Source organism: Symphalangus syndactylus, chromosome 19, assembly GCF_028878055.3.
Source record: "Symphalangus syndactylus isolate Jambi chromosome 19, NHGRI_mSymSyn1-v2.1_pri, whole genome shotgun sequence".
In the NCBI taxonomy this organism is placed as follows: Eukaryota; Metazoa; Chordata; class Mammalia; order Primates; family Hylobatidae; genus Symphalangus; species Symphalangus syndactylus.
In genome coordinates this window covers 77,039,395-77,063,876 of record NC_072434.2, presented here as the reverse complement: position 1 = coordinate 77,063,876, position 24,482 = coordinate 77,039,395, and the positions used below count along the sequence as shown (strand labels likewise).

Here is a 24,482-nt window from a genome sequence, read left to right as displayed (position 1 = left end):
ATTATAATTCTAGTCTTCTTGCTATTTCTTCCTCTATTGAAATGTTGAGCCCCCGCCCCAAAGTCATCCTCGAAGGTTGGAGTCAACTTCTTCCAAACTCCTGTTAATTGTTGATATTTTGACCTCCACCCATGAATCATGAATGTTCTTGATGGCATCTAGAATGGTGATTTTAAAAGGGTTTCAGTTTACTTTGCCCAGATCCACCAGAGGAATTGCTATGTGTGATAGCTATAACATTACGAAAATTACCTCCTAAATAATAAAACTTAAAAGTCAGATTTACTTTTTAATCCATGGGCTGCTGAATGGATGTTGTTAGCAGGCAAGAAGCAGTATTCATCTTGTACACCTCTATCAGAGCTCTCGGGTAACCAGGGGCATTGTCAATGAGCAGTAACATTTTGAAAGGAATCTTTTTTTCTGAGCACTAGGTTTCAATGTGGACTTAAAATATTTAGTAAATGATGCTGTAAACAGATGTGCTGTCATCCAGGCTTTGTTGTTCCAATGATAGAGCACAGGCAGAGTCGATTTAGCATAATTCTTAAGGGCCCGAAGATTTTCGGAATGGTAACTAAGCATGAGTTTCAACTTAAAGTTACCAGCTGCGTTAACTGCTAACAAGAGAATTAGCCTGTTCTTTAAAGCTTTGAATCCAGGCATTGACTTCCCTTCTCTAGCTATGAAAGCCCTATAGGACATCTTCTAATAGAAGGCTGTTTGATTTACATTGAACCTTTGCTGTTTAGTGTAGCTCTCCTTGTACGTCACGAACCAGCCTCTGCTACCTGCAGACTTTTCTTCTGCAGCCTCCTCACCTCTCTCAGCCTTCATTGAATTGAAGAGTATTAGGGCCTTCTTCTGAACTAGGCTTTGGCTTAAGGAAACGTGGCTGGTTTCATCTTCTGCACAGAACACTCAAACTTTCCCCGTATCAGCAATGAGGTGGTTTTGCTTTCTTATCATCATCTGTGTGTTCACGGAAGTAGCACTTTTAATTTCCGTCAAGAACTTTTCCTTTGTATTCATGACTTGGCTGTTTGGCACAAGAGGCTTAGCTTTCGGCCTGTTTTGGCTTTTGACACGTCTTCCCCATTGAGCTTAATTGTTTGTAGTTTTTGATTTAAAGTGAGTTGTTTGACTCTTCCTTTTACTTGAATACGGAGAGGCCGTTGTATGGTTATTAATTGGCCTAAGTTCAATATTGTTGTGTCTCAGCGAATCGGGGTGTCTGAGGAGAGGGAGAGAAACAGGGGAGGCTGGTCGGTGGAGCCATCAGAACACAATATTTATAGATTAAATACACTGTTTTATATGAGTGTGGCTCATGCCACCCCAAAACAGTTACACTAGTTCCATCCAAGATCGCTGATCACAGGTCACCACGACAAACATAAAAGTAATGACGAAGTTCGAAGTATTGTGAGAATCACAGTGTGACACAGAAACACCAAGTGAGCACTTAGTGTCAGAAAAGTGGTGCCGATAGACTTGCTCCATGCAGGGTTGCCACAAACCTCCAGTCTGTAAAAGACACAGTGTCTGCAAAGCACTGTAACATGAGGTTCACCTTATACCTAGTACTGTGTCTGAGTCCCTGACGGTACTAGATGTCCAGTGATGTTATGTAGATTGAGACCGTTGTGCAACCATCACCATCATCCATTTTCAGACCTCTTCATCTTGAAAACTCTGTATCTATTTAACCCCATTTCCCCTCACCCCAATCCCTGGCAACCACCGTTGTACTTTCTGATTTTATGAATTTGACTTACTCTACATACCTCATATAAATGGAATCATACAGTATTTGTCCTTTTTGTGACTGGCTTATTTGCTTAGCGTGGTATCTTCAGGGTTCATCTATGTTGTAGTTTGTGTGAGACTTTCCTTCCTCTTTAAGGCTGAATAATATTCCATGGCACGTATTTCCCATATGTTGTTTCTGCATTCATCTAATGGGCGTTTGGGTTGCTTCTACCTTTTGGGCCACTGTGAATAATGTTGCTGTGAACGAGGCTGTGCCAGTTCATCTTCGAGATCCTGCTTTCAGTTCTTTTGGCTGTATGCCCAGAAGTAGAATTGCTGGGTTATATGGTAATGCTGTGTTTAATTTTTTTTTAGGTACCCACTATATTATGCATCAGATTTTTAAACTCAGAACTGTCTACATTGGTTACAAAAATTGTCAGTGAGAATTTCTTTCCCCACCCTAATCCTAACCACTGCACAAAATCTTAACATTTAGCCGCAGTTGAGGGACTACTGGTAATTTTTCATCTACTGTTTCTGTGCTTCATAAAAATGGAGACAGATTGAAAAAGGAGGGCTTTTTAAAACTAAGACTAGTCATAGCCTTCTCAGTAGGTGACCTTACAGTTTGTCGCCTCTCAGAGTGAAAGGAATCTGTTAATGCTATGCTGGGTTAACAGTTGTAAACTGGTTCTGTCTCCGGGGTGCCCTCCTTCTTGGGGTCTGTCTTGTCTTTTTAAGGAAGCAGTGCTGGATCTTGGCAGCATTTAGAGAACCACACTGTCTTCATAAACCCATGTTTATATAGTTGTGTCTGAAGTGTATACTCCACATTGTTGCGTTTTGAGTCCATGCAGTGTCAGGTCTGAGTGTGAGCCCTGGGGCGCTTGGCTGTAGTCAAGTTTGCAGAAATTCTTACGTTGATTATTTTAAAAAATGATGTGTTGAAAGCATGATCTTAGGAGTCCAGCTGACTTGAGTTCACATCCTGCACTTGCTGATTCGCCTGGGACAAATAACCAGTCTCTTGAGTGCCAGTTTCCTCGACTAGGGAGGCAGAAAAAGCCAATTGTTTTTTTCTTTTAACGTGGTGGTGAGTTTGGAAATAACATATATAAAGTGTTTTAGTAGAGTGTCTAGTACGTAGCACTGCATACCTAATATTGACCATCGCCATTATCATTGAAAGAAGATGCAGTTCAACAGAATTTAATACCAAAATGGATACCTGGAGTTCTCAAAATTTTTGGTTTTAGAATTCCTTTGATGTTCTTAAAAATTATTGGAATTCCATGGAGCTTTTGATTATGTGGCTTATCTCTGTTAATGTTTACCATACTAGAATTAAAACTGAGAAATTTTGAAAATATTTATTAATTAAGAATGATGGTAATGACCCCTTTATATTTTATTATAAATAGCATTTTATGAAAATAATTATTTTTCAAAACAAAAATTGATGAGCAGAATGATATTGCTTTATACTTTTGCAAATTTCATTAATGTGTGGCTGAAGAGAAGACAGCTGGATTCTCTTACCTGCTTCTTCATTCAATCTCTTGTGCTACCGTATGTTTCTCAACCTCTGGAAAACTCCATCGAACACTGGGGAGAGAAGAAGAGTAGAAAAGATAAATAGTGCCTTGGTATCAACATGAAAATGGTTTTGACCTTGTAGACCCCTGGGGATTCCTCAGCCCACATGTTGAAACTGCTGACCAAGAGTTGTTCTGGGAGTCTGAATGGGTCTCTTTCTTCGTTTGTAGGTTCTTGCCAGGCTGTGTGAGCCCGCTGCTCTTCCCCACTCAGGTAAGCCTGCAAGCAAGGCATCCTCACTTCAGAGAGGCATGTTGATTTTTAAATTGGGGTTTTGTGTCCCACTAATTTTTTTTAAAAGATTGTTTTGGTTTCCCTAGGCTGACAGAGTGTATGTTTTTATTTTGTCACTCTTCCACAGCAATTACATGGGTGAGCACTGTTTTAAGAAAGCTCATTTGAATTTTGGAGTCACCTAGTTTCAAAGTCTCTGGAGGCTTTGAAAAGAGTCACTGAAGAGTTCCTGTGAGCATCCCTGAATGCGTTTAAAAGGATCTGCTTTTAATAATTGGTTTGTATGTTGTCTACATGGAGCATCCCTTGTATTAGAGGCATAACACAGGAGCATGTTGGTGGGTAAAGAGCTGCCAAAGGCTTCTCTCCCGGTATAGGATGTGCCCTGGACCCATTGAGAGTGGCCATTGTGAGGAAGGTGATCAAGGGAGTGGTGGGGCAAGTCCAGCCTGCTCTGCCTGGGGCCGGGGGCACTGTCACCTAAACCCCTTCCTTGGCTGCAGAGTAAAGGCAGAGGGGCTCCCTTACTTGTGTGTGTGCACAAATACTGCATTTCCTGTAGCAGCAGGAAATAAGATGGGCTTGTGAAGGAGCCTGTCGGAAGTAACCACCCCCAGGACATTTGTCCTCCAGCTTTGGATTGTCAAAAATGGATTCCCATCCTTTCCTCTCAGTCTGTGTCTACACAACAATGCACACAGGCACATGGCACATGCATGCACCCACACACACGGTTTTCAGGTTACAAACTTCATGACCTTTTATCCCTAAGCACTTCAGTGCGATAGAGATATTTGCTTGGGTAACAGAGGTTTAGTTACCAACTTCAGATAGCTTAATATCGATTCCTTACTCACACCGAATCTATTATTTGTATCCCAGTTTTACCATTTGCCCAAAAATGTCCTTTGCAGCATCATTCCCCTCCATATAGGGTCCCTCTAGGGTCAGGGGCTGCATTTAGTTGCCATGTCCCTTGATCAATCTTTATTTCCACAGCCTTTGTCTTTTATGCATGTTGGTGCATTTTGAGGTCTGTGGCCTGGGAGCTTGCCTTTAAAAAATGATTTGAGGGGCTGGGCACAGTGGCTCAAACCTGTAATCCCAGCATTTTGGAAGGCCGAGGCGGGCGGATCACCTGAGATGGGGAGTTCGAGACCACCCTGACCAACATGGAGAAACCCGTCTCTACTAAAAATACAAAAAAAAATTAGCCGGGCATGGTGGCTCACGCCTGTAATCCCAGCTACTTGGGAGGCTGAGGCAGGAGAATCACTTGAACCCGGGAGGCGGAGGTTGCAGTGAGCCGAGATCGCGCCATTGCACTCCAGCCTGGGCAACAAGAGCTAGACTTTGTCTCAAGGAAAGAAAAAAATATATATATATATATAAATATATATATAATATATATATTTATATATTTTTATGTATTTTATATATATATAAACATTTAAACTGTGGCAGAATACCACTGGAGGAGGGGGTGGATATCCACTCCGAGTTTCTTACAAATTGTGAATACATAAGTACAAACATGTTGAGTGGTGAAATTGTGAAAATCCTTACAAGAGAAGAGGTGGAATGGAAGAGAGAACAGTAGAGACAGACTCTGCCTGAAAAGAATGTGTTCCCTCCTAATGGGAATCAAGAGACTTGGCTGAAGTGCTAGTGAAAGCCGTTGAGACTGAGTAAATTCTGATGTGGAAGTAAAACGAGGGAGATAGTGAACATTTTCAGCATAGGAAATGGGAGGTGCTTCCCACCTAGGTTTGAGGAAAAACCAACACATTGTACGGCTGCCCTTGTCCCTCCCAGTTCCTTGGTTTCCTCTGAATCTAAGCGATGAGTTCTTTCTGTTACTAGCCTGCTGGCCAGCTAAGGGACACCTCATGCTGCCCGGACACAGCTGGGGACCTTCTGGCCTTTACTGCACTTTGGAGTACTGTGGGAAATAGGCACTGCGTGGACTTCACACTTTCTGAATTTCCCTTAGTCGGGTGTATACAGAAGTGCACCTAGAGGACATGGTCTCCAGATTAATTTCTTTATGGGTAATTTTGATGAGTGAAGTTCTGGAATATGCTACCGTATACAATAGGGAGCACATTTGTGATGCGTTGTGTTAGCCCCTTTTTGTGTTGCTATAAAGAAATACCTGAGGCTGGATAATTTACAAAGAAAAGGGGTTTAATTCACGGTTCTGCAGGCTGTACAGGAAGCATGGTACTGGCATCTGCTTGGCTTCAGGTGAGACCTAAGAAAGCTTTTAGGTAGAAGTTGAAGCGGAAGCCAGCATGTCACGTGGTGAGAGTGGAAGAATCAGACAGAAGCGGGAGGTCCCAGACTCTCTTAAACAACCATATTTCATGTGAACTAACTGAGGGAGAACTCACTTAACCCCAAGGGGATGGTGCTAAACCATTCATGAGGGATCCACCTCCATGATTCAGTCATCTCTCACCAGGCCCCACCCCCAACCCTGGGATCACATTTCAACATGAGGTTTGGAGGGAGCAAACATCTAAGCCATATCGTGTGTGCATGATTTTAGGCAAACTTCGTTTTGCCAAAAGTTCTTTAGTTTTTAAATTTGTAAGTATATTAATTTCAGGTAACACAGAAATGTATAAAATGGAGCATAAATCTCTCCTACAGTCTCATTCCCCAAAGGCAATCACTGTCAATCAACAGACTTCTCAGAAATCCACATGCACACTTAAAAAAATTGAATTATTCGATATGTACTATTTTTGACCACAGATATGTTGTACATTGCCTTTATTTTCACTTACCAATATATTGTAGACGTCTTTTCATTGTCTGGTTTTAATGTTAAAAAAAGTGTTTTATCGTTTTAGTGTTTATGTTCTAAAAAATTAATACTGAGGTTAAGGTTTACATGCTATTGGCCACTTGTATTTGTTTTGCTCATTTATCTTTTGGAGTTTTACATGTACTGATATTTTTAATCTCTATTCTGGATATTAGTCTTTTGTCACATGTAACAAACAAGTATTTTTTCCAGTTCTTAGTTTGCCCTTGAGCTTTCTGGAGATACCTTTTGCAATAGAGTAGTTTTGATTTCTCTTTTATCAAGTATGTCAGTCTCTCAGTCTCTCCCTAAGTTTAGCTCCTTTTTTTTTTTTTTTTTATAGTTTCTAGCCTGATTCTCATGCTAAGAGAAAACTTCCCCACTCCACAATTATAAAATTACTTTCCATATTTTAGTTTTAAATTTGCATATGATACTTTTTTTCTTTATTTTTGCCTGTGGTATGAGTTCCAGATCTAAATTTTTTCTAGTCTGTTAGTCCAACTCCAGGTATTCTCTCTTGTTTTAAAATTACATTTTATTTATATTTTTACTGTTTGAGTTGCTTTTGATTTGGATCCATATGATGTGTTTAAGTGCATAGAGGAAAGTAAAGCTGTGCTTCCTTGAATAAGCTGCTGTGTCTCAGGTAGTCTTTTTTCTCAGTTGAAAATCCATTTCAAATGCTATTTTAACATGGGTTACAATTGGACCGTAATTAAAGGGGACATCACAAATCTGTACAACATACCTGTTGATAAAAAGTATGAATGAAGTTCAGTTGCTTTGGTTCTTTTAGTTTTTCTTTTGCAGTGACCTTTATTCTCCAGTTAACTTATATGTAAAGAGCGCCTTGTTTAAAATCTACAGATTTTGTGGTAGCGTCAGAACCGAGGAGATGGCATACTTACTACTGACTTGTTGTGTATTCCTTCGTAGGTGATTTTCCCGTTTGATGCCCTCATTTTCCCATTGGCGAAGTTAGGATTTGTTCACTTAACCATCTTAAAGGCTTAGAAACTTGTTTATCAGAGGATTAGGAGACTTGTTCTGTGGGAGAAATCAAATTATTATCATGAGAAGTGACTGAGACAAGTTTGGGCTGAGCTCCAAATTCTTGTCCTTACAAAGATGAATAGAATTTTCCGAGATAGCTGGCACTGTAGTGTTACAGAGGTCTGTGTTTCAGCTTTCAGACTTAGAGTAAGAATTTTTAACTCCTTAGGTGTTTTCTTATCAGAAAGGTTTTGTTTTGATGCCTGGGATATTTTGTTCCTTCTCTCTGCTTTCAGCTTTACCTTCTGCCTTTCACCCTTTGGGAATCAAAATAAGTATTGGAGGGATGGTGCTAGGCTTCCATTTGATCCTGCGCTTTTTTATTTTATGGTCAGTTTTGTAAGGCCAGTAGAATTCCAGACTGGAATGGATCTTTAGAGGATCCGTAATTTATCTTTATTTATTTATTTATTTAGAGATGGAGTCTCACTCTGTTGCCCAGGCTAGAGTGCAGTGGTGCCATCTTGGCTCACTGCAACCTCCACCTCCTGGGTTCAAGCGGTTCTCCTGCCTCAACCTCCCAAGTAGCTGGGACTACAGGCATGCGCCACCACGCCCAGCTAATTTTTGTATTTTTAGTAGAGATGGGGTTTCACTGTGTTGGCCAGGCTGGTCTCGAACTCCTGACCTCAGGTGATTCGCCTGCCTCAGCCTCCCAAAGTGCTGGGATTACAGGTGTGAGCCACCATGCCTGGCCTTCATCAATTTTTAAAATGTTCTCAGACTGAGTTTCTCATTGTCCTCCCCAAGTTTCTGAACAAACATTCTAGTTGCTAGATCTCTACAAGGGGAACGACAGCATCCTTTGCCTGCTTACAGCAGATGTGTGCCATCTCTTGCCAGGATCGGGTTGTCAAGAACAAGTCAGGGATGCTGGTGCTTGATCCTTCACTCGGGTGTTTGACCACTGGGACATGCAGTTGCCTATATATAATATGTTTAGATGATTTCATATCTCTTCCTAAATTCCAATTTTTTTGCTGCTTATATCTGAATTTCAGGGTGGGTAAACACAAACACTTTCCAGATTATGTTTTGAAACATTTTATTTCATATCACACTATCAGCCAAATTTAGAAAGCTGTAGCCACCTCAGGCAGATGGTCTTAAAATCTGAAGACCTCAGGGGAAGGAGACTGTGGGCTCTCAAGAGTGATTTCATACAGTAAATATTTACCGAATAATTTCTGTAAATGCAGTACTCTGTTAGTTGCTGGGGGAAACAAGATGATGAAAAGGCAGCCCTTCCCCGTCAAGAGTTTATAATCTAAAGGGGAAAAAGCAAATATACATAAATAGCTCTGATAAAAGGTTCAGTTGCTGTAATGATGAAATACTGGGAGAATACCAGTGAGCTGAGATGACCGTGGATCTGTGTGTCCTCCAGGGCGCCTGACATGTTGTAGGCACTCAATGCACACGTTTGGGTGGATAAATGAACACATGTAGACATGTGCATTTTGGTGTACTTTATTCAGAGTGAAAAAGATGTATAGAAAGAGATAATGTGTTAGATTTGCATATGGCTTCATAGGGTTTGAGGATTTGATGAGGTCATCAAGGGCCTGAGGCAAGCTGAGCAGAAATCCAGCCCATGGTCCACTCCATGTCCTCTTGTACCCAGGACGGCCCTGCCTGTTCCTTAGCCTCCTCTTCCCAAGGCTTGGAACACTCTTTTTTTCTGCAGCACCTGAACCCATTGCACAAACAAAGTAAGATTTGGTCCTTAATTCAGTAGGTCTATGAGAGTGAAAAAAAACAGTATTTTTTCCTCTGCTGCTGTCATACCACAACAGTCAACAAAGAAGACTTCCATGACCACATGTTTGGCGGTTTTCCCCCCACACCAAGCAAGCAATGAATCCTGCAGCAAACACCAGCTGGCTATCTTCTAATTCAACTCAGCTCTGATAATATTTACCTGGAGATAGTGTCAGATCCCACAGGTTGAGGGCCCAGTCCCAGGACTCTCCTTCCTTCCTCTGCCGCTTCATGTGCCAGTCTCAAGCTCCAGGTGGTTTTCCCTGTGCTTCTGATTGACTACATTGGGGTTTCCACAACCCCCTCGTTGGATATGATTAATTTGCTAGAGCGGCCCACTGAACTCAGGGAAACTCTTAGATATACTGGTTTATTACAAAGGATGTTACATGTCTCTTCTACAGATGAAATGGTTAGGGAGAGGGACACAGAGCGTCCATGTACTTTACAGTCATACCACCTTCCAGGAACCTCCATGTGTTCAGCTGTCTGGAAGCTTCCGGAACCCTGTCGTTCTGGGCTGTTAGGGAAGCTTCGTTACATAGGCATTATTGATTAAACCATTGACCATTGGTGATCAAATTAACCTTCAGCCCTTCTCTCCTCCCTGGAGGCTGTGGGATGGGGCAGAAAGTCCCAACCCTCCGATTAGGCCTTGGTCTTTCAGTTGACCAGCCCCATCCTAAAGCTACCTCAGGGCTGCCATCCATCAGTTAACTCATTAGCATACAAAAAGATGTCACTGGAAATTTTAAGTGTTTTAGGAGTTGTATACCAGGAAATGGGGGTGAAGTTCAAATATATATTTTACACTATCACAGTCCAATACGCTGGTTTCTCATGGACTGATTCATGCTAATCAGACTCAAAACAAACTCCTTTATATCTTGGAATTTTTTTTTTATTGGCAAGGTAGAATATGCTTTACTTGGTAATTAGAAATTTCTTTATTTTTCCTTCCCTTTTTCCAATTTTTGTTCTTACCGTTAGGTAATAGTTGAATAAATGACAATAATTTATTATATATCTTGATTATATTATTAGTAAGGTTTCCCAAAATGTAATGCTGATCAACTTGATCACACAAGACACACTTTATGACTGAAGGTGACAGATACTGTCTCTCATTTGCAGTGTATTTTCAGGCCATTTCCTCTTCTGTTGAATAATTATTCAGCTTTATTTGCTTACTGTTCACTATGTGACAGATAATATTTTAGTATTTTACCTTTTTCATTTAACCTTTCAGTAGTGCTTTGAAGTAGGTATCGCCATTTAAAAAATAAGGCCCAGGGAGGCTTTGTGATTTGCCTAAGGGTCATATAGCTAATTTGTAATGGAGCAAACTACCAGATCTCTGTGGCAATGCCCCAAGGGTAGTGACTTAAGGAGACAGCCAAGTCATCCCGTTAGTCGTATTTTATAGATAATTTCAGAATGTGGTCTTATTTTGCTTCTGCAGGCAGTTAGGAGAAAAACCAAAAAGAAGCATCTGTACAATTATATTATCTTCTACATGTTCATATATTGTTCATGCAGAAAGATAAGCATATTGATATTGTGCAAAACCAAATTGAATCCTCATAAGACTTCAAGAATGTATACTAGAGTAATAGGAAACAATTACTGCATATTCTCACACTTAAATGAAATTATTGATCCATTCGTAGCATAAAGCCCTGCTTGAAATAATCAGACTTCTAAAAACACACTGACCCCTGAGTGTTGTGAATGTTGGATTCTTTTCTGTTTTGCCAGATCTTCAACTTAAGTGGAGATTAAATGGCTAAGATATCTGAAAGAAGTGTGAAATGTGAAAGTCAATATATTAAGGGTTATCCCTACAGATTTTTAAAATGCAATGTCATGCTTTGTACAAGCCTTCTACAGTGTTATTTGGAAAGCATTTATAGTACCATATTATAAAGACAGTTTTGTATATTCCGTTAGTGAAAAGCCACGAATACCACTTTTAGTTCATGAATCTGAAATCCAGCAGGGCTTTTCCACATACCACATTGTGATTTTATAAGTTAAGTCTCAGTATGTATGGTTTGTTTTCTTTCCTTTGTTTGTTTGCTTTTATTAAACATTTCTCTTTGGAGGAAATATCAGTGGAAAGCTTTATAAAGGAAGAATTCAGTGAGGAACAATGAATAGTGTTAAGGTTTTGATTCTTTAATGAGATTTTTTAATGTTTTTCCTCAATGAAAGTGTGTCCGGAATTGGTGGGTTCTTGGTCTCACTGACTTCAAAAATGAAGCCGCGGACCCTCGTGGTGAGTGTTAACAGTTCTAAAGGCGGCATGTCCAGAGTTTGTTCCTTCTGATGTTCGGATGTGTTCGGAGTTTCTTTCTTCTGGTGGGTTCGTGGTCTCGCTGGCTCAGGAGTGAAGCTGCAGACCTTCGCGGTGAGTGTCACAGCTCATAAAAGCAGTGTGGACCCAAAGAGTGAGCAGTAGCAAGATTTATTGCAAAGAGCGAAAGAACAAAGCTTCCACAGTGTGGAAGGGGACCCGAGCGGGTTGCCACTGCTGGCTCGGGCAGCCTGCTTTTATTCTCTTATCTGGCCCCACCCACGTCCTGCTAATTGGTAGAACTGAGTGGTCTGTTTTGACAGGGTGCTGATTGGTGCGTTTACCATCCCTGAGCTAGACATAAAAGTTCTCCACATCCCCATCAGATCAGTTAGATACAGAGTATGGACACAAAGGTTTTCCAAGGCCCCACCGGAGCAGCTAGATACAGAGTGTTGATTGGTGCATTCACAGACCCTGAGCTAGACACAGGGTGCTGATTGGTGTATTTACAATCCCTGAGCTAGACATAAAGGTTCTCCACATCCACCAGACTTGGGAGCCCAGCTGGCTTCACCCAGTGGATCCCGCACCGGGGCTGCAGGTGGAGCTGCCCGCCAGTCCCGCGCAGTGCGCTCGCACTCCTCAGCCCTTGGGTGGTCGATGGGACTGGGTGCTGTGGAGCAGGGGGTGGCGTTTGTTGGGGAGGCTTCGGCCGCACAGGAGCCCGTGGAGGGGGTGGGAGGCTCAGGCATGGCGGACTGCAGGTCCCGAGCCCCACCCCATGGGAAGGCAGCTAAGGCCAGGTGAGAAATCGAGCACAGCGCCGGTGGGCTGGCACTGCTGGGGGACCCAGTACACGCTCCGCAGCTGCTGGCCTGGGTGCTAAGCCCCTCATTGCCCAGGGCCAGCAGGGCCAGCCGGCTGCTCCGAGTGAGGGGCCCGCCAAGCCCACGCCCACCCAGAACTCCAGCCGGCTCGCAAGCGCCGCATGCAGCCCCGGTTCCCGCTCGCGCCTCTCCCTCCACACCTCCCTGCAAACTGAGGGAGCCGGCTCCCGCCTTGGCCAGCCCAGAAAGGGGATCCCACAGTGCAGCGGTGGGCTGAAGGGCTCCTCAAGTGCCACCAAAGTGGGAGCCCAGGCAGAGGAGGTGCCGAGAGCAAGCGAGGGCTGTGAGGACGGCCAGCACACTGTCACCTCTCAAAAGCACTTTCTGAGGTAATGAGCAATGTGTCTGATAGAGGCTGAGAGGCTGAGACTCCATCTCAAAACAAAAGAAAACAAAACAAACAGAAAAAGCTTTGTTATTTTAAGCAGTGGTCTAAGCCCTAGCTGTGCACCTCAGAAATTTAAACCTGAATTAAAAACTGAATTTCCAACATCTGTATTTTCCTAAACTGCCCCAGATAATTCTTAAAAGCTATGAAGGGTTGAGAACTTCAGTGTAAAGGCAACTTGAAAGAGCCATAGTCAATAATTATTATAATGTAATCATCACCTTCATGTCTATTTCAGTGGGCGGGTAAAAGTTCTCTTAAGCGTGACAGTGTATACTATAGGAACCATCCCATCTTGAGAGTCCTTTCAGACTCAAACATTCCTTCTGCCTCATACTTCTGTGGTCTAGGAAGTCACAGGATATTGGATCATTCTGTCCCCTTCATACCTTAAGGCACACACAATAGAAATAAGGGCCCTGCAGTCACCCATTTTAAAAGTTTGTTTGTTTAGAGAGAGAAAGGAATAGAGAATCTGTATGTGCAGTAAAAGGTGATAATTTTCTGTATTGGTTTTCCTACTAACATGGTAACACATTCTAAGTTCAGATTTAATTCTTGGTAATAATAATAGCTAGCATTTATTGAGTACTTCCTGTTCTAAGTCTTGCTGTAAGCATTTTGCAGATGTTCTTTGTTTTATTAATTAGTATAAAGCAGCTCCTCTTGCTGTCTTTCTTGCTCTGTGGATGCAGCACACAGAGGCACAAAGATACCTAAGGGACTTGTCCAGGTCGCACAGTCAATAGTTGAGCAGGCACTTTGGCCTGAAGGAGATTCTAGTGTCAGGCTTTTAGCCATGAGCCTGTGTTGACACCCATGTATTTGCAGAAAAGCATTCTGGCAGTTGGGCTTGGTGAAAACAGTTTGATTTAGTGAAAAAACCTGGAAGAACCTTAATTTGAGAGTTAGACAACAACCTGGTTTGCCATCCAAGGTGTCAGATGATTAACTTGATGTAACATTGGGCAAGTTACTTCACCTAAGGTTTTTGTCCAGATTCATCCAGACGATGCTTGTTGATCTAGCTATTTTCTTTTATTTGAAAAACAACTGTTACTAAGACACTATTTTTATCTTTCATTTAGTGTACTTACTCATTATCAATTTATTTACTTTAAGTTCTGGGATACATGCACAGAACGTGCAGGTTTGTTACGTAGGTATACATGTGCCATGGTGGTTTGCTGCACCTATCATCCCGTCATCTGGGTTTTAAGCCCTGCATGCATTAGCTATTTGTCCTGATGCTCTCCCTCCCCTCGTCCCCCACCCTGAGACAGGCCTCAGTGTGTGTTGTTCCCCTCCCTATGTCCATGTGTTCTCATTGTTCAGGTCCCACTTATGAGAGAGAATATGTGTACACTTATTATTTATTACTTCTCCCATCTATATTAATATGTATTAATTTATTAATACTTCTGGGAGAAGAGTAATACTTCTCCCATCCTGTCCCCACAATAAAAAGCCAGAGTAACAATCTCTTTTCAAATAAATATATTGAAAAAAGGAAAAGTAAATGCTAAATTAAAATTGGGGTTTGAGGAGTGTTAACGTGTAGCTTTTAACCTTATACTTTCTTATGATCTCATCTGATGGTTTCTTGTAGCTGCCTATTGTGGCCTGATTTTCATTCTGTCCAGGAGTGCTCTCTAGAAGGGTGGCACTCCTGGCCTCTTGGTGGCCCATCCCTTGCAGGTAGGCTTCATGCTTGATACTGACCCCCTGCCTCCTGGTTTTTGTTTCCTGCCTCTGTGGCCTGAGCAGTCCACCTGATAGGGTCTAAAAACCTTTCTTGGCCAGGAGCAGTGGCTGATGCCTGTAAGAAGTTGCAGCGAGCCAAGATCGCGTCATTGCACTCCAGCCTGGGCAACAAGAGCGAAACTCCATCACACACACACACACACACACACACACACACACACACACGAAAAAAAAATCTTTTGTCGTTCAGTCTGGCCAACATGATGAAACCTCGTCTCTACTAAAAATACAAAAATTAGCTGGGCATGGTGGCGGGCACCTGTAATCCCAGCGACTCAGAAGGCTGAGGCAGGAGAATTGCTTGAACCTGGGAGGCAGAGGCTGCAGAAAGTGGAGATCATGCCACTGCACTCCAGCCTGGGCAACAGAGCGAGACTCTGTCATAAAACAAAACAAAAAGTTTTGTTGTTTTAAGCAGTGGTCTAAGCCCTAGCTGTGCACCTCAGAAACTTAAAACTGAGTTTAAAACTGAGTTTCCAACATCTGTATTTTCCTAAACTTCCCCAGGTAATTCTTAAAAGCTATGAAGGAAGAGTTGAGAACTTCAGTGTAAGGGAAACTTGAAAGCCATATTCAATAATTATTATAATGTAATCATCACAATAGACCTTCATGTCTATTTCAGTGGGAGGGTAAAAGTTCTCTTAAGCGTGGCAATGTATACTATAGAAATGCGTGGCTCAGTCGTGCACCCCACCTCTGTTTGCCTGCCTAGGTCCCCCCGCATTCTTCTCATTTTCTTGTGTAGGCTATAAGGGCTAAAATTTAGGTTTGCTGTGTGTTCAGACAAAATGAGGAAGCTGGAGGAATCCAGGTGAAGAGGTGACCACAAGAGCTTAGGTGCAGACTGAAAATACAATTTAGTTTTCTTTTGTATTCCTTTGTCTGTTGTTTAGGAGTTGAGTATGTAGGATTATTCCTTGGTATGATCTGCCTGCCAAACCATACTATTTTTAGGCACTGCACCACACAATAGGTTTATAAAGAGGCTATTGAACCTTCTGAGGCTGCTGTAGCCTGTCTGACAAGGGCTGAGCTACAAGGAGGCTCCCCCACCTCACAGTTCAGGCATGTAGGATTTTTATTGTTTCTTCTTTAGAAAGCATCTAAATAGCTTAAAAATACAGTGGTTCAGCAGTCTGACAGGTGACGCCAGATGTCTACACAGCTCTCCTTCCATGCCTGGGTTCTCTAGACACAGCCTTGCAGGTGTTTGGTAGGTTGCTCATTTTTATTTTTTCTCTTTTTTAAAATGTGCTGAAATGTGCACAGTTAGTGGTGCTAAGGGGGAAAAAGTGAACATTTGAAGCATTTTCTTGTTTGTAGGTCTCTGTCCTCTGTCTGATGATGTGTTTTATTTGCTGAGGGGATCCCCTTGTTCAGATCTGATTATCAAGTGGACTAAACAGAGTCAGTAGTAAACATTTATTATTTTACATTTGTTTTTAAAATGGCAATCAGATCTTGTTGGCTTCGAATCTATTCTTGGAAATACGCATCAGTACATTAGGGTGAAAAAGTATTAGGTTATTAACAGTTGCAATGGACAAAAAAAACTCTCATTATAAAATAATGTGATGCCTTTAATATGTCCGTATAATAGATTGGGTATTATTTATGATTCTTTTCTTCCTTTATTCTATCTCCTTCCATTAAAATGCTATAATAGGTGGTGTGTTAGAATTCCTATGTAGCTTTGACTTTTTAAAGCATGTATCTTTATGCAGATCATCCCCAAACTAATTTTCATCCAGGCAATTAGCCAAGTAAAGATTTTTCTTTAGCAGTGTTTAGGGAGGGGATAGACTCTAAGTTATCTTTGACAACTTTATGATTAATACTGAATATATTTAACTCCTTTCTGCTGCTGTTACAGATGCATGTGCCTCCTTGGCATTCAAAATGTGCAGTTGACATATCTGCCACTCTGTAAGGACAGGCCTGGGCAGTCTTGCCAAGGGCAGCATTTTGGTTTTCCTAACTACGTTTGGGTCATTTTCCCCATTTCTCCTCATCAGTACTTCTCCAGTGTCCTCTACCCTCCAAAACTCCTTGGGGATTTGTTGGTGATCTCAGCAACTTACCATATGTGATGCCATATTTACTCGCTCAGGGCCTCTGAGAGCAGCTGGCGCAGTGGGACCCGTCAGGTGGTTGGCTTTATGGTCTCCTCTTTACCTCCGGCCCTGGAAAAGGTGTAGTAATTGCTAAGCCTGCATATCAAGAGGCACCTGAGGCCTTTGCTGAAGTACCCATGCCCAGGTGCATTCCACACGCTGCCCTGTGTATCCCTCTCTCCTGCTCCTGCATTTTGACTCAGTAGGTATAAGCTGGGGCTGGAAAGTGGAATTTTCTTTCATCAAGACCATTCCCATCAAAGCCTGGCAATGATAAGTAACTTATCCAGGGTCACTCTGGGCAACCTGCCAGTCAAAGGTAAAAGAGCATGTACTCTACTTTTGTTTTCTATCTGTAGAATAGGGAAGCACCAACAGGCTCATTGGACTGTTCATTCTGGACACAGGCAAATGGCTGTTTTGCTTATTAGTGTTTCATTTCCTGTTACTAGGGGTGGGCATTGTGTGTGGCTCCCTGTGGTAGAGAAGGACATCGGATGAACATGTGATCTGTGTATCCAGCTCCAACCCAAAAGGTAATGAAAATGGGATCCAGTTTGTAGTTTTGTATATGGAAATAATTATGTTAATTGAAGGTACACATCAGGGGCCAGTCAGAATCTGGCATGAGAATGTCCCAAATGTAGTCTTCTGGTCACATAGTGACAGATACATATTTTCAAACCCATTTAAAATAATCAAAAGCTGACTTCCTGAAACTTTACCTGAAACTTTGTTATCTTTTACCAGGATACATAATGATAAGGAGTTGGGAAGAGAGTTGAGAAAGATGCTGTGGCAATTTGTATCATTAATCAAAAAGGTCTAGGAATTCATATTATTTGACTGACGTTGTCTTCTGTTATCTTTATCAGTTGACGTGGAGATTGCAGTATACCTCCCCAGGAACTGGTAGATGGTGGGAATGTCTAAACCAAATGACTTTTTATGCACGTGAGCAAATGTGTAAGAGTCATAATATATCTGTCCGGAACATAGTAGATTCTTAATAAATATTTGAATGAAAGCTTAATGCTTTAAAAAAGGCTCCTTTTATGTCTACTAAAGTTCTAGCTCAGGATACTGTAGTGTTTTTATTTACTTTTTTTCCTCTTCATGAAAATCTAGACTCTTAAAATCCAGTATCTTTAGTAGATAATTTGCATTTATTTATTATCCAAGTTTTACATCTTGGCGTTTTTCCAGCAGTGATACCGCTCATGATTCTGTTCCACTGTGAGAAATTATATGCACTTAGAAGCTTTGATTTCTGGTTCATGTTAGAACTTCTCAGTACATGGCCCAGGGCTTTGGGGCTGCTGCGTCCTGGTCTGGCCATTGAGGCTCATGAAGGTTGAGGCCTCTGGGCCTGCCTCCCACATGCAGAGGAGGCAGATGAGAGCTGGAGGCCCTCCCTGCCGGGCAAGGTGACCAGTACGCAGCATTTTCCTTCCCATGAGGATTAAACAATCACTGGGAAACGTTCCTATATCTAAGGAATTATGCCTTCTTAAAGGAATCTTTAGTAAGTACTCAACTTGATGAGCAGATAATCCAAAAAGATGACTCTGAATTACATTTTTTATTCTCGAGGGCCTTATTAAATACCAGTGCAGCATATGAGCAACAGGGCATAGCAGGTTCTTTTGGGTGATATTATTTGGTTAAATCAATTACTAATACCAGACTACTGATTTCCTACTAATGTTTTGCTGGTAGCTGGGGATGTGGTTTGGGGTAGGAGGTGGTTAAGCCATTTTATCCCAATAGTCTGATGGACAGGAAAATGGGATTGCTGGCTGCCATGCTACCACCAACTCACAGGGAAAACTGTTTTTAAAAACACAAAGTACGTTTCTTTACTGTCAATAAAGGACTGGCCAAGGGCTATTTCTGTTCTGAGTTAATACCTTTGTGGGCCCTGAAAGTCCAACAGTTCTGTGTGTGAGAGAGATAGCAGATTAGGCAGGGATCAAAAATCAAGAATGAATTGAGGGGAACCGACAGGAAGGAAATTTGTTTCCAGACCGATTTGCTGATGGGTAGGTATTATTGCTCTTTGTGAAGCACGGAACTTTTATTTCCTTGATGAACAGATAGTCAACGTATATCTGCATTGAATTAGCCTATAGTGGAAACATTGTAGCTTACCCTAACAATAGAGCAATTTATTTATTTAAAGTAATTAATACACACTAATCTTCATTTACTTATATTTTGAACCAAGGCTTCTTCGTTTTATAGGAGTAACCTATTAAAAGTAATATATATTATATATATGCTATTTGTATAGAAAGAAGGAAATAAAATCTCAATTGTCAACACCCAATGATGAAAACAAAATTTTGGGGAATTTTCTTCATCTTTTTTCTATAAATATATGGTGTGTCTGTGTATGTGTGTTTGTATTATATTCTGTTGATATACTGCATATACATTTTGGTGTGCTTTTATTGAAGCACATTTCATTATTTCATGGTCTTTATAAATAGTATTTTTATGCTAGAACATGTAATGTGTTTATTTTACAGGAGTTGGCACATTTCTTTTCAAGAACACTGACCGGGGCAAAAGGAGGTTTACTCTTCCTGCCTGTGCAGTTCCCAGGCTTAGTGCTTGTGACTGCAGAGCCTAAAGCACTCTACGTGCTGGGTCTAGGTGGAGCTGATTGAGTTTATGTTATTATTTGTTCGTATTGGAAGCATCCCTTCTGTGTTAAGATGTAGAAGAAAAAGTTTATTAAATGGGACGCTGGTGCCCTATGATTGAGCTCTGCATAGTGAAAATATTTACTCAAGTCTGGCTGACTTCTAGGATAATCCCTGCTACCCCATGGGCTGGCAGGAAGGAAGCTGAGCTCTGGCTTCCTGCTGGGCCTAGAGTGCTGATGTCTGGGGTTGCTGGGGTAAATTCAGACATTCTTCTACTTTACATAATTGAGATCACCCACCCACCAGTGGGATGAGGACTCTCGAGTGTGAAATTAACACATCAAGTGAATTTTATATCATGGTAGCCTTGGGCTGGTTTTTGCAAATTAAATTTTTGCCTCAGCCCTGCAAAAGCAGTATTAATTTACTACTGGTGAAACCAAACTGTTTCCATGACACTTCTACCCTGAGAGGTGAGAGGATCGTTTTATACTAGGATAGTGAGTCTTACTGAATAAATTGTTATCTGTTTGGTAAAAACTACTATTGACTAAAAGTGATTACCCTCATAAAACTTGATCCACATGATGTAGAAATTTAAAGAAAATATGCATAAAAACGAAGATTTAGGATCATGCATCAGCCAGGAGAAATGCCAGTTAGTTCTTCCAGAAGACTTTTATGGGAGATAACTCATTAGTTGGCAAAATTTAAAAAAAAATTTTTTTTGGGTGCACTGAGAATGGATCTATCTCTCAGACTTAGTTGCTTTAACCAAACTCACTAATGGAGTATGTGACAAGAATGCCTACTTAGTAATGTACAAAACTAAATATGCTCACCATGGGAACCTGAATGCCAGCCTTTTCTCAGTGCCATATTCCCTCCCTGAAGGTAGACAGAGGTCTGCAGGTTGCTTGGCACATTTGCCATCAGAACTGTGGCAGGGGGTGGGGCACATTTACCATCAGAACCAGGGAGAGAAGTGAGTTGAACAATTACTGGCTTCAGACAAGGACAGCCCAGGAAAGGGCTCCCCATCTAGTGGCGGAGGGTCCTTCTCCTCTGGATGCCAACATTTCCTCTAGGATTCTCTTTTCATGTCCCCAGTTCCTGACCAAAACTCTATTTAATTATGTTTTGCCATTAATTAGGATACAGTCAAATCTTACCCCGAGGCTTCTTGCTCTTTGAAGTTTAAATCTCAGTGGGTTTTCTTTTCTCCTCATTTCAAGCTGTCTGGGGAGGTCTCACTGTGTGAGATAAAAGCCTATGGCAACTGGCTTTCCAGGTAGGGTTCTGTTTGAACAATGCAGCTACGACTTGCCACTTTTTCCGGCAAGCCTTTTGTTTTGGCTTACTCTCCATACAGACACTGCTTTGGTAATGTGGAATAATGATCCTTATAAAAATTATGTCTGACTGTTTTAAATGTATGATTTATCTATGGACTGGAGATGTTACAGTCAGTGTCACGCTGGTACAGGATGTTCGGCCTGTTGACACTTCTCAGCACATGCTGGCAATGTTTCATTTAGCTGACAATCTTTTGTGTCTTCACTGTGCCAGGTATCTTGTTAGGCAGGGCGAGACAATACCACATTGACTAGGTTTCTCTGATTTCTACATCCTCAGTCTAGTGGGATAGACAATCATGTAAATAAATAATGGTAATGTCGGGTTGTGTCTCTCAGAACACGGAATAGGGCAAGAGCTGTGGCTTGCCAGAGACAGTGAGAACACATGGAAGTCACAGTAGCTGAAGGGGAAATATTCTTTGGAATATTTGAATTTTCGAAGTGCCTGGAGTTTGGGTTTTAACAAGAGTGAGAGAGGAAACTCACTGGCTGGGAATGGAAAGACTGGTTGAAGTCATTGTTTGGTGGGGCCTGATGTATTGTGGGGTTAAGATAGTAAATGATTTGCATAGAAAGAAACACACAAGGAGATTTTTTTGTAATCTTTGACCAAAATTAAACACCTATCCCTGCTGTATGTGGTTTCCACTATTGAAAAGCGCTTAAACTCTCAAGAGTCCGTTATCGCTCATCTTAATAGAGAGACTGATAACCACATTATGAGGTGTCTTAGGTAGAAGCGGATACCAGAAATGGAGCCCAAACCCTGGCAGGCATTCACTGTGTGTTATATCTTCCTAATTTGTCCTGTACGCCTGCTGAATTTGTGATAGCAATGAGACCAGCTCCACAAACATTTTCACCATAACCTACAGTGGATTGCACAGGCGCTGTGCAGTGTCAGCCTCTCACCTCCTGTCAGTATTTTATTGAGTTGCCTTCATGAGTTTTTGTTAATCCTCTTCTGCTCACAGGACACAGGTAAAAATTTACTTTTGTTGGGTGTGGGATTTCTTCCACATGGCTTCTCTCTCTCCATTCTTGACTGTTGTCCCAGAGCTGGCCTGTGTCTCCTGGTCCAATGGATTGCCTCCATCCTGAAAATCTCAAAGACTGCAAAATCCTTGAGATTTCGATATCTGAATCTAAAAAATAGAGGGAAATTAAATGACCTTTCAAAGAAATGTGCTTTAACTTTTCCTGGGTAAATTGTCTTATCTTTTTGCAGACTTGAGTCTGACCCCAGTGTTCACTACCTTGGAGCTCTTCCATTTTTTTTTTTTTAACTGTTTGTATAAGAGAGGATAAGATCCCTAGTTTTACAAAGCAAAGTTCAAAGATTCTCAAGTGTGATTGATAACAGCTCCTGAAGACACATAATTTCTTTTGGTTTTATCTTGTTTCTGTCTCTGTTTGTTTTTCCCGGATGACACGCTTATCTATCTGGTTTCTCCATATCTGAATGGGGTTTATGTGCCGTTGATAGCTGCCTTTTGAGTTGCATGGATTTTGTTTCCATCCTTGTCTGTGCAGCACCAGAGCACATTTGTAGAATTATCACCTGGTGTGTTAAACTGCCCTATGGCCATACCTTATCGCTAAAGGGAGAGAAGAAGTTTTGGGTCCACTTTTTCTTTTAAACATGTAATTGAGATAATTATTTGTTTATCTTTAACTTAAGCAACAGCAGCAGCACCAACAGAAAACCTGACATGCCGACAGATGAAATAGATGTTGGGTAAATTTGAGGGGCAGGGGCTGCCAGCAAAACCCTTGATGAGAGAAGCTTGAGTTCAGTTCATTCCTCTGTAAGTTTTGTAACAGACAGAAAGGTAAGCTTTTATCACAGTGTACATATTAAACTTCTTTAAACAGCTTAGTGGATCCTGAGTTCTTGCTACAGATATTTCAGAATGTGTGCACTCATGTTATCTTTAGCAGTAATGTCATCTTTAAGGAATCCTGTGTTAGCTCTTCGTGGCTCTCACCAAATTTAGGTGATCCTTGAACTGTTGACAGTCTTCTGGGTTAACTATGGCTTGTCTTCTCTGCAAAATGCTATTCAAGGACATTGTTGCAATGTGGAGGTTGCTAGGGAAGCGACTTTTCAGTTAATACCCTTGTGAGCTAATACCTTTGTGATGGATAGATTTTTTTCTGTAATAGAGAATTTGCAGAATGGTTTTGTTTAGAAATGTTGTATTGTGCTTTCTAGGACTTAGAATGTAGAGTTCTCTATCCCCTGCTGTTCTGTCCTTTCATCCTTTCATTTACTTAGAATTTCCAAAGACTGCATGGGCTCCGTGGATCTTTTTTGAATCTGCTGATTTTTCTGTGAAGCTGATGTCATGGTCTGGACCTTTACTCTTACATATGCTAATTATTAGATTACATTTGGCTGTTGAGGCTTCCTTAGAGGGGGCTGAAGAAAGTGGATTGTTTATCAGCTGTCTGCTTTGTCTTAGACTTGGTGATACTTTAGTGAGAGCCTATATATGGTGGAGCAACTGGAGGTTCTTCTCTCTGTTAATCAGGCATTTGGTTAGTATGTCTTGAGGAATTCTGGTTAGAAGTACACCTTGGGGAACCTGACTCCTCACTCCAGCTGGAGGTGATAAAGATCAGGGTGGGGTTATGCTGCTCCAGGTTGGCTTTAGGGGGGCAAAACATGGCATTGTAAATAGAATTACATTCAGACTTGGCTCCACAAATACCTGCTCTCCCACTCTGGCTTCAGATTACCGGTGGAGGTGAATTGTTGAGTCTGAAACCTTTTTTCTGTTTAATTTTGGGCATGGGAGTAGTGCGGCTGAAAGATAAATAATGTTTGGGTGGTTTCGTTTGTTCGAAAGAAGAGTCACTTGTTTTCTCAGAACTGCCGAGATTAGTGATGTGATTTAGAACTTAGCAGTTTTTCAGATGTTTGTATTGTAACTGATTTTATAGTAAAAGCCTCTGCCAAAATTGAATAATTAATGTCCATAAGTTTGTAAACTCAATTTCTTGTTTAACTTACTTGCTTTTATTCCATGGACAGTTATTGTAAGGAAGCAAGCCAGATACTTTACAGGGAGAAAGGGACGTTTAATTTTGCTAATTACAGACACAAATGTATGATGTGCAGATTCTTTCACTTAGAAATTCATTGTTGGAAGCTATTTCCTTATTGTTATTTTGATAAAAAATAATTGTACCCCTTTTAGCCTGTTAGATAAAATTAAACCAAGAAACTCCGTGGAATGCCTGGGAACAACACCCAACTTGCCAGCACAACAGCTGCAAGGCCAGGGCGCACACCAAACACGGCTGATACAGATCCCATTTCTAGAAAGAAAACATCAGCACGTGTGTGATAGTGTCAAGATATGTGTGCATTACATAAATATCGCTCTCTAGTTAAAATAAGTCGTCGTTGTCGTTTCATTCTTCCTGACACCAGTGTTCTTGCAAAAGCAAACTGAAGGGAAATCTACATGGTACCCTGAGAAAGAATAAAGGGAACTATTTTTAGGGTAGCATTGTGGAAAGACTTTTCCTGTTGAAGGCTTTGGAATTTGAGAGGCTGGATAAAGTAAGTTTGTTAAAAATAGGACTTTAAATGTAAATATTTTATTTCATAATCCCTTCTTTTAGCGCAGCCACTTCACCATATCCTTTCCTGTATGAGCCCTCCTCCTTTGTATTGTGTCCTGTTATTGAAGTTTCAGACTGTCCAGCCACTGATGTGCTATGTCTCTCTTATAGATTGTTCTCCATTTGTCCTTCTCTTCTGGTTTGCTCTGATGACTGCATTTAAATAATTCT

General features: G+C 41.3%; 1 protein-coding gene across 6 annotated transcripts in view; it reads left to right on the top strand.

Annotated features, from left to right (window-relative positions):
- SIPA1L2 (signal induced proliferation associated 1 like 2) overlaps positions 1-24,482 on the top strand; it is a 237,876-nt gene that overhangs the window by 54,812 nt on the left and 158,582 nt on the right. For 4 of the 6 annotated variants that reach the window (XM_055234196.2, XM_063614019.1, XM_055234192.2 and 1 more), the window contains exon 2: positions 3,522-3,564. The exons of the other annotated variants lie outside the window; for them this stretch is intronic. The gene's annotated coding sequence lies outside the window, so the exon portion shown is untranslated. The remainder of the gene's footprint in view (positions 1-3,521; positions 3,565-24,482) is intronic. 6 annotated transcript variants of the gene reach the window in all.